This window comes from Condylura cristata, unplaced genomic scaffold (assembly GCF_000260355.1).
Source record: "Condylura cristata isolate star-nosed mole 26May11 unplaced genomic scaffold, ConCri1.0 scaffold00030, whole genome shotgun sequence".
Lineage (NCBI taxonomy): Eukaryota > Metazoa > Chordata > Mammalia > Eulipotyphla > Talpidae > Condylura > Condylura cristata.
The window spans coordinates 13153311-13166827 of NW_004567131.1; positions in this window are offsets into that span (position 1 = coordinate 13153311).

The window sequence follows — 13517 nt, forward strand, 5'->3', positions numbered from 1 at the left end:
AGGGAAGTTGGAGAGGGAGAGAGCAGACAGTGAGCGTACACCAGCCCTGGGAGATTTTGGATTAATGAAACCCCGCTTAGGGGGCTGCTTTGAAGGAACAGAGACCAGGGCTGCATGGTGCCATGTTCCCAGTTCCAATGCTGGATGCGAGCACAGCATCCCCTGGGCCCAAGATGGTGACAATGTGCCCGCCCGTCTTGAAGCCCATAGAAACTGGACTCAGCCTCTTGGGTAGCCTTAGCAGTGGTTTTATATTCCTGTTTGAAATAGAGGGTTGGATGGTTCTGAAGCCTGCTTGGGCTTCAGCGGGACCTGCCTAAGTATTTTGGGGGGAGTTAAGTGTAAACCAATCAGAAACACATGGGATGCATTTTCCTGGCGTCCACATGTGGAACTCGAAATTCAGTGAGAACGAAGAGCTTGGAAAGGGTGGGTGTGGAGGAACAGGGGAAGAACATGTTACACCGAGCTCAGAGAAGGGCAGCGGCAATCTGGGATTGCCACCAGCTCATAAAGCCTCTGTGACCCCCCACCCTTCCGAAGTCTGCGTCCACGTTAAAATCCTTTACCTGGAAGTGAAGTAAGTGATAACAAATGCACAAAGACTCCAGTCCATCAGCAAATCTGCTCTGGGGAGGTTCTCAGAAGCAGCTCTGGGGGAGCTTCGAGTCTTCTCAGGAGGAAGCGGGAACAAGTTTTAAAACTCCACCCCCCACGGGAGATTTGGGACTCATTTTGCTTTATGAGTCCTGAAGATTCTCACAAATGAGGTGAGATGGGAGCTAAGTCACTTGGTAAATCAAACATCGTGGCCTCTCATTTCAAAAGGACAAGAAGGACCTGGGGAGGAAATTGTTCAAAGTACTGGTATGGTCCAAGAACCACTATAGGAACTGAAAAAAAATATTTGATGAGGCGTGAGACACTCGTCCTGTTTGATCATCAGTGAGCACAAACGTACATACGTCATTTTGCCTCTTTAGACTTTTGTGCCCTTGACCAAAAATAAAAGAGGGGGCATCTTTAGTCTCTTCTGGAGCTACAGAGAGATTAAAATCTACTTCAACTGACCCAGATACCAGCACTGATGGTTCTGACTCTGGCAACTACTGCTGTGTGGCTCTCTATTTTGGGACAGCCCAGAGCAGGAGTTAGGAATCTTCAAAGGAAACAATATTCATAAGCAGGAAACTCTGGCACCAACAGATTGCTTTGCATTGAAGCTAGGGCTGTAAACTACTGAAAGGAGCAGGTATTAACAGGCCAGAGTCTTTGGGATGACCCGAAGCCAACAGGGGATGATGGGGCAAAGCAACAGGGCAGCAATACCCTGCCCTGCCTCACTCTGCTGCACTCAGCTCTGGGGTTCAGGCAGGAAAAGCTACCTGCTCTTCAGACAAACCCAGAAAAGGTACCCTGCTTTTTACTTGGTGAATCAAAAGCACAAACCACTGTGACTTGTCAAGGAAGTTTAGGACAGCTGGACCCCAATGAACCTTCTTATTGAGTGATGCCCACGATTGAAGGACTCCCCAAACCCTTCTGTGGGAAATGAGCAATGTGCTGTTAACACAGCACCAAGATCATGGGGCTTCAGAACAGTAATCTAATCGGGCTTGGAAGAATTATCAAGTTTTCATAAGGAAGAATTAATTACATTTAATAAGGGCACCTAAATGTGGCTAGAGGCTGTACTGGAAAAGAATTAATACCTCTTCTCACACGCAGGCATTGTTCCAGGATCGGGGGAGCTATTTTTAAGTCTGACTCTTGCCATTTTCTGAATATATGACCTTGAAAATGTCACAGAAGCATGCTCTGCTCAATTGCCTCATTAAATTATAATAAAAGCTCACATTTATGGAGCACTTTCTGTTACTTTACATTTACTCTACATTTATTGAATCCTCATAACAGCCCTCAAAGTAGACATTAGTAGACACAGTAGACATGCCTGTTTCCATCTGATAGGAAATGAAGACTCAGAGCATTGAAGTGACTTGCTCAAAGTCACACAGCTAAAAAGTGGCAGACTGGGCTTTATATTCTGATCTCTTAAAATCTTAAGCTCATGCTCTCAACCATCATGTGGCATTATACACCCCTCGTTTTTAATGAAATGAGCACAGTGTTTCCTGTAGTACATGCTTACTAGGCTTTTTTCAGGGATTCGTTTATGTATTTGCAGCATCATCATGTACTAGATATGGTGGTGTAAAGACATTGTTCTGGTTACTGAATCCCAGCCTTTCCACCTCTACCACACCCGTAATCTCTTTGGAGAGACCTTGGATAGCCATTGATCTCTATGGATTTCATGGTTGAGTCATAAAATGCAGAGTTTATATACTTTACCTGAAGACCAGGGCTGAAAGAGATGATCCCTTACCTTTAGCCCTAAGACTTTTTATGGTCCTGTGGTAGGTAGTGCATTCCCATCTCTGCCTCCATGGCCCTTTCTTCCTTCAAACACAAACCCATATCACAGCCTGGTTGAGTTCAAACTTTCCATCAAGTTTTCTGTCCTTGTTTCTTATTTCCAGAAGTATGAATAGTGACTAAGGTGGGGTGGGAGGTGGGGAATTAAGAACCCAAAATAGTGGCTACCATTTCCTGGGTGCATAGAATGTATCAGGGACTATACTAATCACTTTGCAAAACAAGTAAAACTGAACCAATGAAATAAATGATCACCCTTATTCTGTAGTCCAGGTACAAAGTGGAGCAGGTATCTTTTCTTTCAGACCTCCATCCCTTTAGCCATTCAAGCCCAACGTCTAGCCTATGTTGTTCCATATCACACTATAGCACTAAGCAGTTCTCTCTTGTTCCAAAATTACAGTGTTTCTTTCCCCTTCTCTCTTTGAAACTCACTGTTTAAGTATCAGGTTTCTCAATTGACCAATCAATAAAACATCAGAGGAAAATAGCTCATACTAAATTGTTAATGACTTACAACAGCATATTGTGCTATTCTTCCTAGAAACAATCACTTTAAAAAGAGGACACTTGTTAATTCACAGGAGTTGATGTATTAGTGATGGTTGTTCAGAACATGAAGGCAGTGAGTTTGAGGTAAATTTCTTCTAGGCACATTATGAATGATTGTATCAGAATTGGTTCCCAGGTTCTTGGGAAATTGTAGATATTGAAGAAATGAGAAAACTCAGGCATTCCAGGCCTGTTGTAAACGTAGAATGCCTGAAAGACAAGGAAGGAGGGAGGAGATATATGGTCTAGCACTTTTCTGTAGCAGCATCATGAAAAGATGAAGAGAGAGCAGGCCAGCCAAGGCACTAGCACCAACTTCTGCTCTCTGGACCATCCCCTCCCCACCAGCTGTTCTGCAGATTGACCTAGGAGATCTTTATCACCTTTCAGGTCAGCTATTCTGAGCGAGCACTCTCTGCTAACACTTTGTAAATAGGAGGAGTACAAGCTGAACATCCATAGTTACTGACTTCTAGGGTGGATTTAAACTTGCTTGAAAATGGGTGGTGAGGGTAGGGGGAAGAAGAACTCCTGAATCTATTTACACAACGTCTCTTGAGTTCATTTGGACAGCCTAACAAGTACACATTCTCCAGAGCGTGGAAATTAAGACAATCAGCTAGGGCCTCCGTTGCTGTAGAAACAGAAACAGGCATCAGGGGTTTTAAATGAATCCGCGAGGCAGCAAGCTGATAAAGAGTGACAGTGTCACTTGTTGATAGGAAGTGGGAGAGAGAGCATAATTTTACCACCAACGTAAAAAGGACAGGATGAGACTACACTTTTTATTATTTTAAGACTTTAGTTTTTAGAGAGATGTTTTAGTTTCACAGTAAATTTGAGAGATTTCCCATACATACATAGCTTGATTATTATAAATTGTGTTGCAGTGAACAGAGTTGTGCAAAGCCCTTCAAAAGGAGGGACTTTTCAGTCGTTGGGTAGATACCTTAGGAGTGGAATTGCTGGATCATGTAATACATCTATCTTTAATATTTTGAGAAATTTCCTGTTTTCATTCACCACTGTATCCCCAGAGCCAAACCTGTGTCTGTGTAGTAAATGCTTCATAGTTGTTGAATGACTGAAAATAAAATCGAATAAATGCATGAATGTAACAGGGAGGAAACATTTGAAGAAAAGATTGATTTTCTCACCTTTAATGGCCACTGTGGCTAAACAAACTACTAGACTAGAAAAGAAAACACTGTTTCAATGAATTGTATATGGGGAAAGTGTCTCCGTTTATTCAGGCTATTACAACCACAGTCAGGCTCCCACAGTTGTGGAGGCTGGGAGTGAAAGAACAAAGGAATGACAGATTTGGGGGCTGGTCAGAACCTCTCCCTGATTCATGGACTCCACCTACTGAGTCCTCATGTGAGAAGGGACAAGGATAGCTCTCTGTAGTTTCTTATATGGTTAAAGGCTGCATGACATTGGCCAAGGGGCAGGAGAGGACAGCAGGATGGAGGCTGTGGTGTCCATGCCTGGCCATTCTGCCTTTATATCATTCCAGACTAGAAAGGTCAGAGAGATAGAGAAGGGATTGATTGGGAAGGAGGATGTGGGGTGGGAATGTTCTAGCACAAAGTTCTTACTTTCTCTATTTCCAGGACTGTCCCATGCCCCCAACCCCATGCCCAGCAGCAGAGATGGAAATATTCTTGAGGAAAGATCAAGGTTTTAGTTATAGCAACAATAAGCATCTCCTGTTGAATGTATTCCTCGGTGACCTTTCTGATGTTAAGTGATCCAAACCTATGTTACCTGTAGGCTGTGTGGTGAGGAGAAATTTTGAGCAGCCTAGGCTTGCAAAAAGGATCCCAAGATACTGAAAGCGGCCACACTTGCTTGCTGCAAGCTATGGGCAGTGACCTTCAGAACCTCCTGACAGATGGCAAATGGTCAATACTCTCTAACCCAACACCTGTGTGGAAGCCTAGACTCGGAAGTAGCAATTCACCTTTATGGCAGTTCAGTGATGGGGATCCAGAGAAAATATGGGCCAGAAAATGTCTGTGAAAGAGACATTCAACAAACTCTATTCCAGTTACTTTTTTCAGAGAAAATTAGTTTACTTTCCTTGTTTTTTTGGCAAGAACTGCTTGTGCAACAATATCTATATAACAGTAATCATATTCTGGACATTTCTTCCTCTTTATAATGAAAGGTTATCTCAGTACTCAACTCCTAACTGGGGTGTTGAGTGCCAGATTTGAGTATGAGGAAGCAGGTGTCACGTGAAGCCATGGCTCACCGTCTTGGTGGGTGCTGGTGCTGGAGTTCCGGGCGGAAAGGGCTGTGCTTCAGCACTGGTCCCGTCACCTGCAAGGTATGTATGGGCCACCACTTAGTTTTCTCATCTGGAAAATGGGGAAGAGGGTGACATGTAATTCAGGGTGTTCTGAGGATTAGGAGAGGCAGAGACATCAGTGCTAGTTAGAGCTTCACAGAGCACAATCGCTGGCTAAATGACATTACAATCATTTTTCTCATTTTCTCTCAGAATTCTAGTATTGAATGTTTTATGAGAGAACCATTTAAAAATAAAATTTTGCCAGTTCACTTTCAAGTGTCAAAATTAGCCTACCAATGAGGGCGATTGCTTCTCGGGTTGATGTTCCTAGGGTCCATATGTTTGGTTGGCATCTCTTGGGCAGGACCCTCTTTCTCTGTCAGCATACTTTCTAGCAGGTCTGAAATTCTCCAGTGCCCTATGTGGGTTAGTGAGAAGTGTTTGCCATCCTTTCCCTTTCTCACAGGGTCCTTAAGAGTCAGCCTCTCTCCCTGCCAATGAAAATGAACAAAGTAACCATTTGTCCAGTTTTCTAAGACCAGTGATCTTGGCAGAAATCGGAGAATCCAATTTGTAAAGGCCTTAAGTGCTCTCAGTGAACAAACAAGCTTGTGAGCCTTTGGTCTCCAAGATGCTTGCAGGACACTGGGCTGTGGTTGCTTTGCATATGAATGTCAGTACACTTCATCAGCCATCACAGTGGGAGCCCTCCCAGAGACCAGGGCAACTGATTTCTCATAGCCTTGGCCAGTGCTGTGGTATGTTCTTCTCACAGTCCCACAGCTGTCATTTCATTGTGTCTGTAACTTAAAAAATGGAACGTGGTTTTTAAAGGACTGGTGAGTTCCAGAGAATGAGCTGTGCTTTGGCACAGGTTCCAAGAATGGGCCTCTGACCTCAGCAATCGTAGTGCTTAGCATATACTTTTGCAATGGGCATTTTCCAGTATGAACTTAAACTTTTAGAATGACTGACACCCTTGGCCCTAGAAAAATCGCTTCCAGGGATGTGTCTTGTGGAAATACTCAAGGATGCCTACTCCCTAGGTGTTCCTGCCCTCATGATACTCAGTCCAGGAAAAAAGGAAGACAACCCACAAAAAGAGAGGGAGCACATTGTTCCAAGCCCTGAATGGATTGTTAAGTCGACATTAAGTAAAAAAGATAGGCTGCAAAACGGTATATAAAGACTAATCCCATGCTTGTAATAACAGAAGGTAGATATCCAATTCAAAAAGGCAAAATGGGGCCCTTCCTGGTAGCGCAGCAGGTTAAAGCACAGTGCTGTGAAGTTATCCACAGTCAGAGCAGCAGCACAAGTTTGATCCCCAGCCAGGGTGCTGACCCACACCGCATGGCAGACCTGTCCTGTCTGGCCTGCCACTCTCCTCGGCAATGTAGTTCAGTCAGTCCAGCTGGTCTGCTCCCCACTTTGTCTCTGGTGAATCCTCTTACTCCTGTACCTCTGGGCCTGTACCCAAGCTCTTGTATGCATAAATAAATCAATCTTAAAAGGCAAAACATTAACAGTTTCTCTGGTGGTGGAACGATGAACAGTTTTTTAGTTCCTCCATGCACATTTCCAGGTTGCCTAAATATTTTACTACAAATATATTACATTTGCAGTCTACAAGAAAATGAATGCTTCTGTAAAGGAGAAAAAGAAAGTATGCCACACTTAGGCCTTTACACTTTTTGTTCCAGCTGTATGATCTTGGACAAGCTGCCTGATGTCTCTGTCCTCCCCAACTGCCTCATCTGTAAAATGAGAACAATCTGTTGTTATAAGGCTGTTGTTAGACTCAAAGTAGAGGGGGAATGCAAGGGATCACATAAATACTGAGTACATATAATAATAATAATAATATGACAATATATAAACTTATATAGAAGTTACATAAATTTTATAGATTTTTTATGTATCTAAATTGCATATATTATACATACATTTTATATGTCTGCATAGCTATAAAATTGTATGACTTTGCGTGGGCCAGAAAAGCACTGAGGTGCCAAAATGGTAAAATTGAGATTAATGAGCCAGAGCTATATCCGGCACATGATGACATTATCTTGAGCGGATAATGATGGTAGTGGCACTCTGTATACCCTATGGTGGTATGGAGAACTAGATTCCTATGTGATTCCTCTTTTCAGTGACAAGCTGTAAATTTGTTTTGTGCCCTAGACAAAATCAAAATCCTCTCTCTTTGCATGAGGGGAACTTTTATTCCTTTAAACATAAACCTCAGGAAAACATTTTCTGTTCCATGCATAAGAAAAGAGTGTCACAGTTTTTTGTCTTCTGTGAAATATTCAGCCAATAGACCAAAAGGAAACATTTAGAAATTCAGTAAGTTTTCACTTTTTGGAGTTGCCCATGTTTAATTTGAATATAGTCTTAGAGCATAAGGAGCATAAATTGTAAGCAAAATGGGGCCATTGGAGACCATGTAGGAAACTGCTATTATAAAAAAAAAAAAAATGCTGGGAGGGAGAGACATTTGGGGAATGGAAATTAGGGTAGGTTTTGAAATATTTTCAAACCCGTTCACTACCATCTGTTAGGAGTCTGTGTTGCTAGGGATTTATTGTTTGCGATCTGCGAAATCCTCTGGCTATGGAAGCAAATTTGGTACAAGATGATTAAACTTCCTTTTAGATGGCAAAGAAGTAAAGCAGAGACATAGTATAGCAGACTAGGAATCAGCATTGTGGGCTCTACTATTAAGGTCGGACCTTAGACTATTTTTCAAAAAAAACCTTAGCAGGACCTTTTGTAGGACCATTTTCTTCCTAAAAACATACTGCATCACTGTGCTTCTTCACCTAGAAGGGGTCTCAGCAGATGATGCAGCTGTTAGGAAGCTGGAGAGGAATTCTACCGTGAAGTAATTTGCATAGGGCATTTTTCAAGGTCAGTTGTTTGTTGAATATTCCCTGAAATTCCTGAGAATGGAGCAAGTTTAACATTTGGTCCATTTCTCAGAAGGTGGAGTTAAGAAGAAATCCATAAGCAGAATGAATCTGATGTGTTGTGAAAATGGAAATCAAATAGTAAATGGGGACTGTTTTGCAGCAAAACAGTTTCAACTTGGGCCATAGATATTATTATGTTAGCATAAGTGACTCTACAATCCCCAAAGGGTCAGCTTAATTGAGTTGTGTATGCTTGTATAGATTCCCAGGTTCTGTCCCTCTGTCCATTCACAAATCACCTGCTCTTAACCCCTCACTGGTCCATTCCATCTCATCCAGAATAAGACTGAAAAATCTCTCCTATCTCATCTAGGACTTTATATCAGTTAACTCTGCTTCAGACATACTTAGCTGCCTTGCTGTTTCTCAAAGATGCCAGGCTATTTTCACTGACCATTCCTTCTAGCTGAAAAACTCCACAAATGTTTAGTTCCCTTAATTTATTTAGGTTTGATCTGCAGAAAACTTTCCTGGCATGTATTAATTGAGAGAGTAAACATATTCATATTCATTTATTTATTGACTTTATATTCATTTATATTTATATTCATTTATTTATTGTCTGCTTTATATTCATTTATATTCATTTATTTATTGTCTGCTTCACCCTCTAAAATGTGGCCATTTGATGATGATACAGTTAATATTCTCACCATTGTATCCCAGTACAAAGCAAAGTGCGTAAGTAGGACTAAGATAGATTGGACTAGCTATTGTTCAGCAATATTCACTCCCTCAGCTGACTTCAGAACATCACTCTGTCATATTAATGTTCACTTGACTATGCCACTTGCTTTGACCTCTTTGTGTATGAGCAATATTTCCCAGCTACTTTTTCACACTGACTTTAGTTTTGACCTTAAAACTTGCTTTGGCCAATGAAATTTTAGTGGACATAAACAGTTAGACTCCAGCCATCCTTGCCTTCCTGCTCTGAGAAGAATGTGGTTCATGTAGTTATTGACTCTCGGATAATGTAGGGACATGTGGAACATTCCTGGGCCCACCTCATAACCCAAAGCCAAGCTCAGCCATTTTCATCATTAATCATCTGTACCCCCTGCCACCTTTGAACCAAAGACACATGAGCAGGAAATACATTCATTGCTAAGACTTTTTTTTTTAAAGATTTATTTATTTATTCATACAGAACTGGGGTACAGGCCAGAGATGCAGAGGATGAGATGATTCACCAGGGATAGAGTGGGGAGCAGAACAGGCAGATCAATGAGGTATACTGCTGAGGGGAGCAGCGGGTGGGTCAGGAGATGTCTGCCACACCATGTGGAGGATCTCCTCCGGGGCAGGTGGGGATTGAACTCATGAGGAAGTGGCTTTAGCTTCTTAGTGCAGTGTTTTAACCCGCTGGCCACCAGGGAGGGCCCAACTTTGTTATTTTTTACAAAGCAAAAATCAACTGATCTAAGAGGTCCAAATGCTTATAGAATAGACTAAATAATTTAGATTTTAGAGGTTTTTTTTTTTTTCAATATCACTTTGGTTGATTTCTAATAGAAGTTTTTATATCTTAAGAATATATATAAAAGCAAGCAAAAAACTGGGGATGACTTGGTACAATACTTTTGCTCTCATGATGAGACAAAAGTGAAAAACTTGGTTTTGATGTTGAATGCTTGACAATGGAGATTCTCTTTTCAATGAAGTTTATCTACTCTTAATAACAGAGTAGTCAATTCTAGATCTTCAATGTAAAATAAATATCCAGCAATTCCTGTCTTTTCTTTTGAACAATGATTGTGTTTGTGTGTGTACACATACAAGATGAAGACAATGGAAGGCAGTAAATAGTGGTTTAGAGGGAAAGTAGAACAGAAAATATTTTTTGCTACAAACTGCTCCAAAACTACTTTTAAAAAGTGTGAGGTGCATCTAAATTCAGTTATACTGCTGTGAGTATGCACATACATGTATATTTTAAATATAGGAAATCATTTCACTTAAAAATACATTTTTCTTTTTAAGTAGATGCAAGTTTTAAAGCACTCAAATAGCACATATTGCCTACCTTTTGATTAAGAATGACTTTTTTTTAAATCAGAGAAAACAACCACCTTTGCATTTGAGTAAAAAGAAGTCAGAAACAAGGAAACACTGCCATTTAGAGAAATTTCAACTCAAAACTGGTCGACTAGTATCCAAGCATCTCTGCAGCCTTATGGACATAAAATTTCAGAGGAAGGGAGAGTCAGAGGATGAATAGAATTTGCTTTTGTGGGATTTCTAGTTAATGACTTTTTTGGAAGCACTTACAGATTGCAAGATTTTGCCAATTGTGAAATATGGCCAGCCATAATATGAAATCACCACTATTGTATCAACAAACAGGAATCAGACAGTGATCCAGAGAATGATGTACTATGGGTGCCAGTTTCTGAAAACCCATAAATCTTAGAGCATTCCTAGAATATATCTTTTTTTCTGATGAAAGAATTAATGTGTATTTGCCAAATCTGCCTTCTGCTCTCATGAACATTCTTGATTAGAAAGATTATCATCAATGGAGAAAAAAAAGTCCAAATTCATTTTATTGTATTATGAACATTTCTGCAAATAGAACATAATTTTGCCATTATGAAAATCAGATAAATGTGTTTTGTTTGTTTCAGAAACACTGAAGTATTTTTTACCTAATTATAGAATTTTCATTTTAAATATGAAACATATGGGACTATACTCAGCTATGACATAACATCCTTAGTGTGTAAAAAGGAACATCCTGACAGATGTTTGAGGTAGATTGGCTGCAGAAGAAATATCAGGTGTGATTTAAGTGATGGCAACAGCTAAAATTTGGCTTTATTACCAAAAGAGAATGAAAGAGAAAACTTAACTTCTGCTTTGCCTCTCCCAGATCATTGTTTCTCAAATGTACTTCCTCCAAAGATGTATTTTTCTGCCAAGACTGACCTTCTGATTAGTTGGAATAGATCAGCTTCAATGTGTTTTTCTAAGATGCTGAGGTCACCACATTGCCCAAAAAAAAAAAAAAAAAAAAAAAAGAAAAAATTAAACCCAAATCAATAAACTCTCCTTATTAATGATTAAAATCCCCCCTATCCTTTTAAAGGCCTTTAGTTTGTAATATATTTTAAAAATCCTTCAAAAAGCAATTCATTGATAATCTGTTTTGATTTTTCACATTTTGTATAACTAAGGAAGACTAGTGATGAACTCATAACTTCGTGAAAGAACATAGCCCTGGGAATGTTTATAGCTATGCCTTAATCATCACAATACAACATAACATCATAAATAACATTCAGCAAAAGGCTAGAAACTAGTGAATGTCTGGCAACTAGGTTAAATAAATCAGGCTACTTACCTATATTGGCATGCTTTGGAAATAATATGAGATCATCCTGAAAATACTAAGGAAGGATTTTTATATAACAAATGTGTATATGCATACACACACACACACACATATACATATAAGTGAAAAGAAAGGGTTTAAATAATGTAAAATACAATTTGATTGTTTTTCTTTAACCATTGTAGACAGGAAAAATGATTCATATCAATAGGTTCATAGTGTTTACATCTAGGTGATGAAGCTACAAATAATTTTAAGTTCTTTTCACATATGTATTCTGTGTTACAGTCTGCATACCTATGCAACCTAAATTTTCTACAAATACAATGATATAAGTCATTACTAGTTATTATAACACTAATATATTTAAATAATTATTTATAAATAAGTCTACTTATTGAATTATAATTTTATAAATTAAAATTTATTTATTTTTAAATCCCACTTAATTTTCTGAGATCAGGTTTGTTTGGTGTATGTGTTTAGTGGAAGCTACCATCTGAGAGCCAGAGAGTAAATAACAGAAAATTTCTGACTAGTTGGGGATGTAGGGGAAGGGAGTGGGAGTCACTGAAAGAGGACCTTGCTTTGCATAATTTTCAGTACTACCTGGGGCCACATTTCTTTGGCATTCATGAACTCCAGTGAGGTAATAAGCTGGCTCAGAACAAGAATGCCGCCACTCTGTCTTGGCTTCCTCCAAAATATTAAACTCTTTGCAGAATGAAGCTTCTACAGTTATCTCAAAGCAATTGAAAAGACATGAAAATGACTCTCTTCTTACTTCCTAAAGGTACTTTTTTTTTAATCCTTTCTATATCTTTGCCATGTGCTATTATCTTCATGATACAATTAGAGTTCTTTTCTAAAGCTGCTTTGTTTTCAATTGATGGAAAAAAAAAAGTAGTTGAAGAAAAAAGTAATTACCTGGATGCTAGTAATAAACACACCCTCTTTTAGAAGAAGAAGAGTATTTAATTTATCAGTCAGAGCAGGCTGAAATCTATTTTTGCTATTTTTTAACACAGATTTCTCATTCTGCCGTATGCAATGAACATTTGTGTTAATGGATATGAATAAGAATCCAAACTATGATCATAAAATATATGCAGTTTTAATACACAGACCTATCAATTTTCTTGGAAAACAAAATCTGTATTTCAAAATAAATGCAGAATTTTTAAACAAAATCAAAGTTAATATTCCAGAAGGTAATTCAGAAACTATTTTCCCTTACATGTAAACTTTTAAAGGTCTGATGACCACTTCAATAATGGTGAACAACTGACTTAGGTCATAACTGATTTCACTACTTCTCAGTCTAGAAAGAATAGGACTGTGTGTTTTGTGTTAATGTGTTTTTATATACAGTTTTGCTCTGCTAAAAAATTTCTTACTGAAATTAATTGTAGAAATTTTGGAAATTATTTTTCAAAGAAAAAGAATACAAATGTCAAATGTCTAAGAAAGATTTGCAACATTGTGAGAAAGTATTAGGGGAAAAGTGGAAATTTTAGAAGTTTAAACACATTCAGTAGTTAGTATGCCACTGCTTCAGACAGAAATTCATTTTGCTTTAATGAAAATTTTCAAATGAAAATTCATTTTCATTTGAAGCATGCACCTCTTGTGCAGAAATTGGCTTGCTCATAAAATGTTCATGTTTACTATGTTTAGACATTGAAAGAGGGTCTTCGGGAAAATATTTTGTTTATTAATTTGGAGAAGGAAAAACATCCCTGAGGGAAATCTGAGTTCATGGATTTATTCTTCTACCTGCCTTCTCTAATTCCACCAGCCACCACTGCCACTGTCTCAAAATCGCTAGGTGGGTATTGTAAGAACGATAAGCAGAATCAGCTTTTACTGTGATGGCTTCATTCCAGAGAAACAAAATGGTCTCAGTATTTGCCTG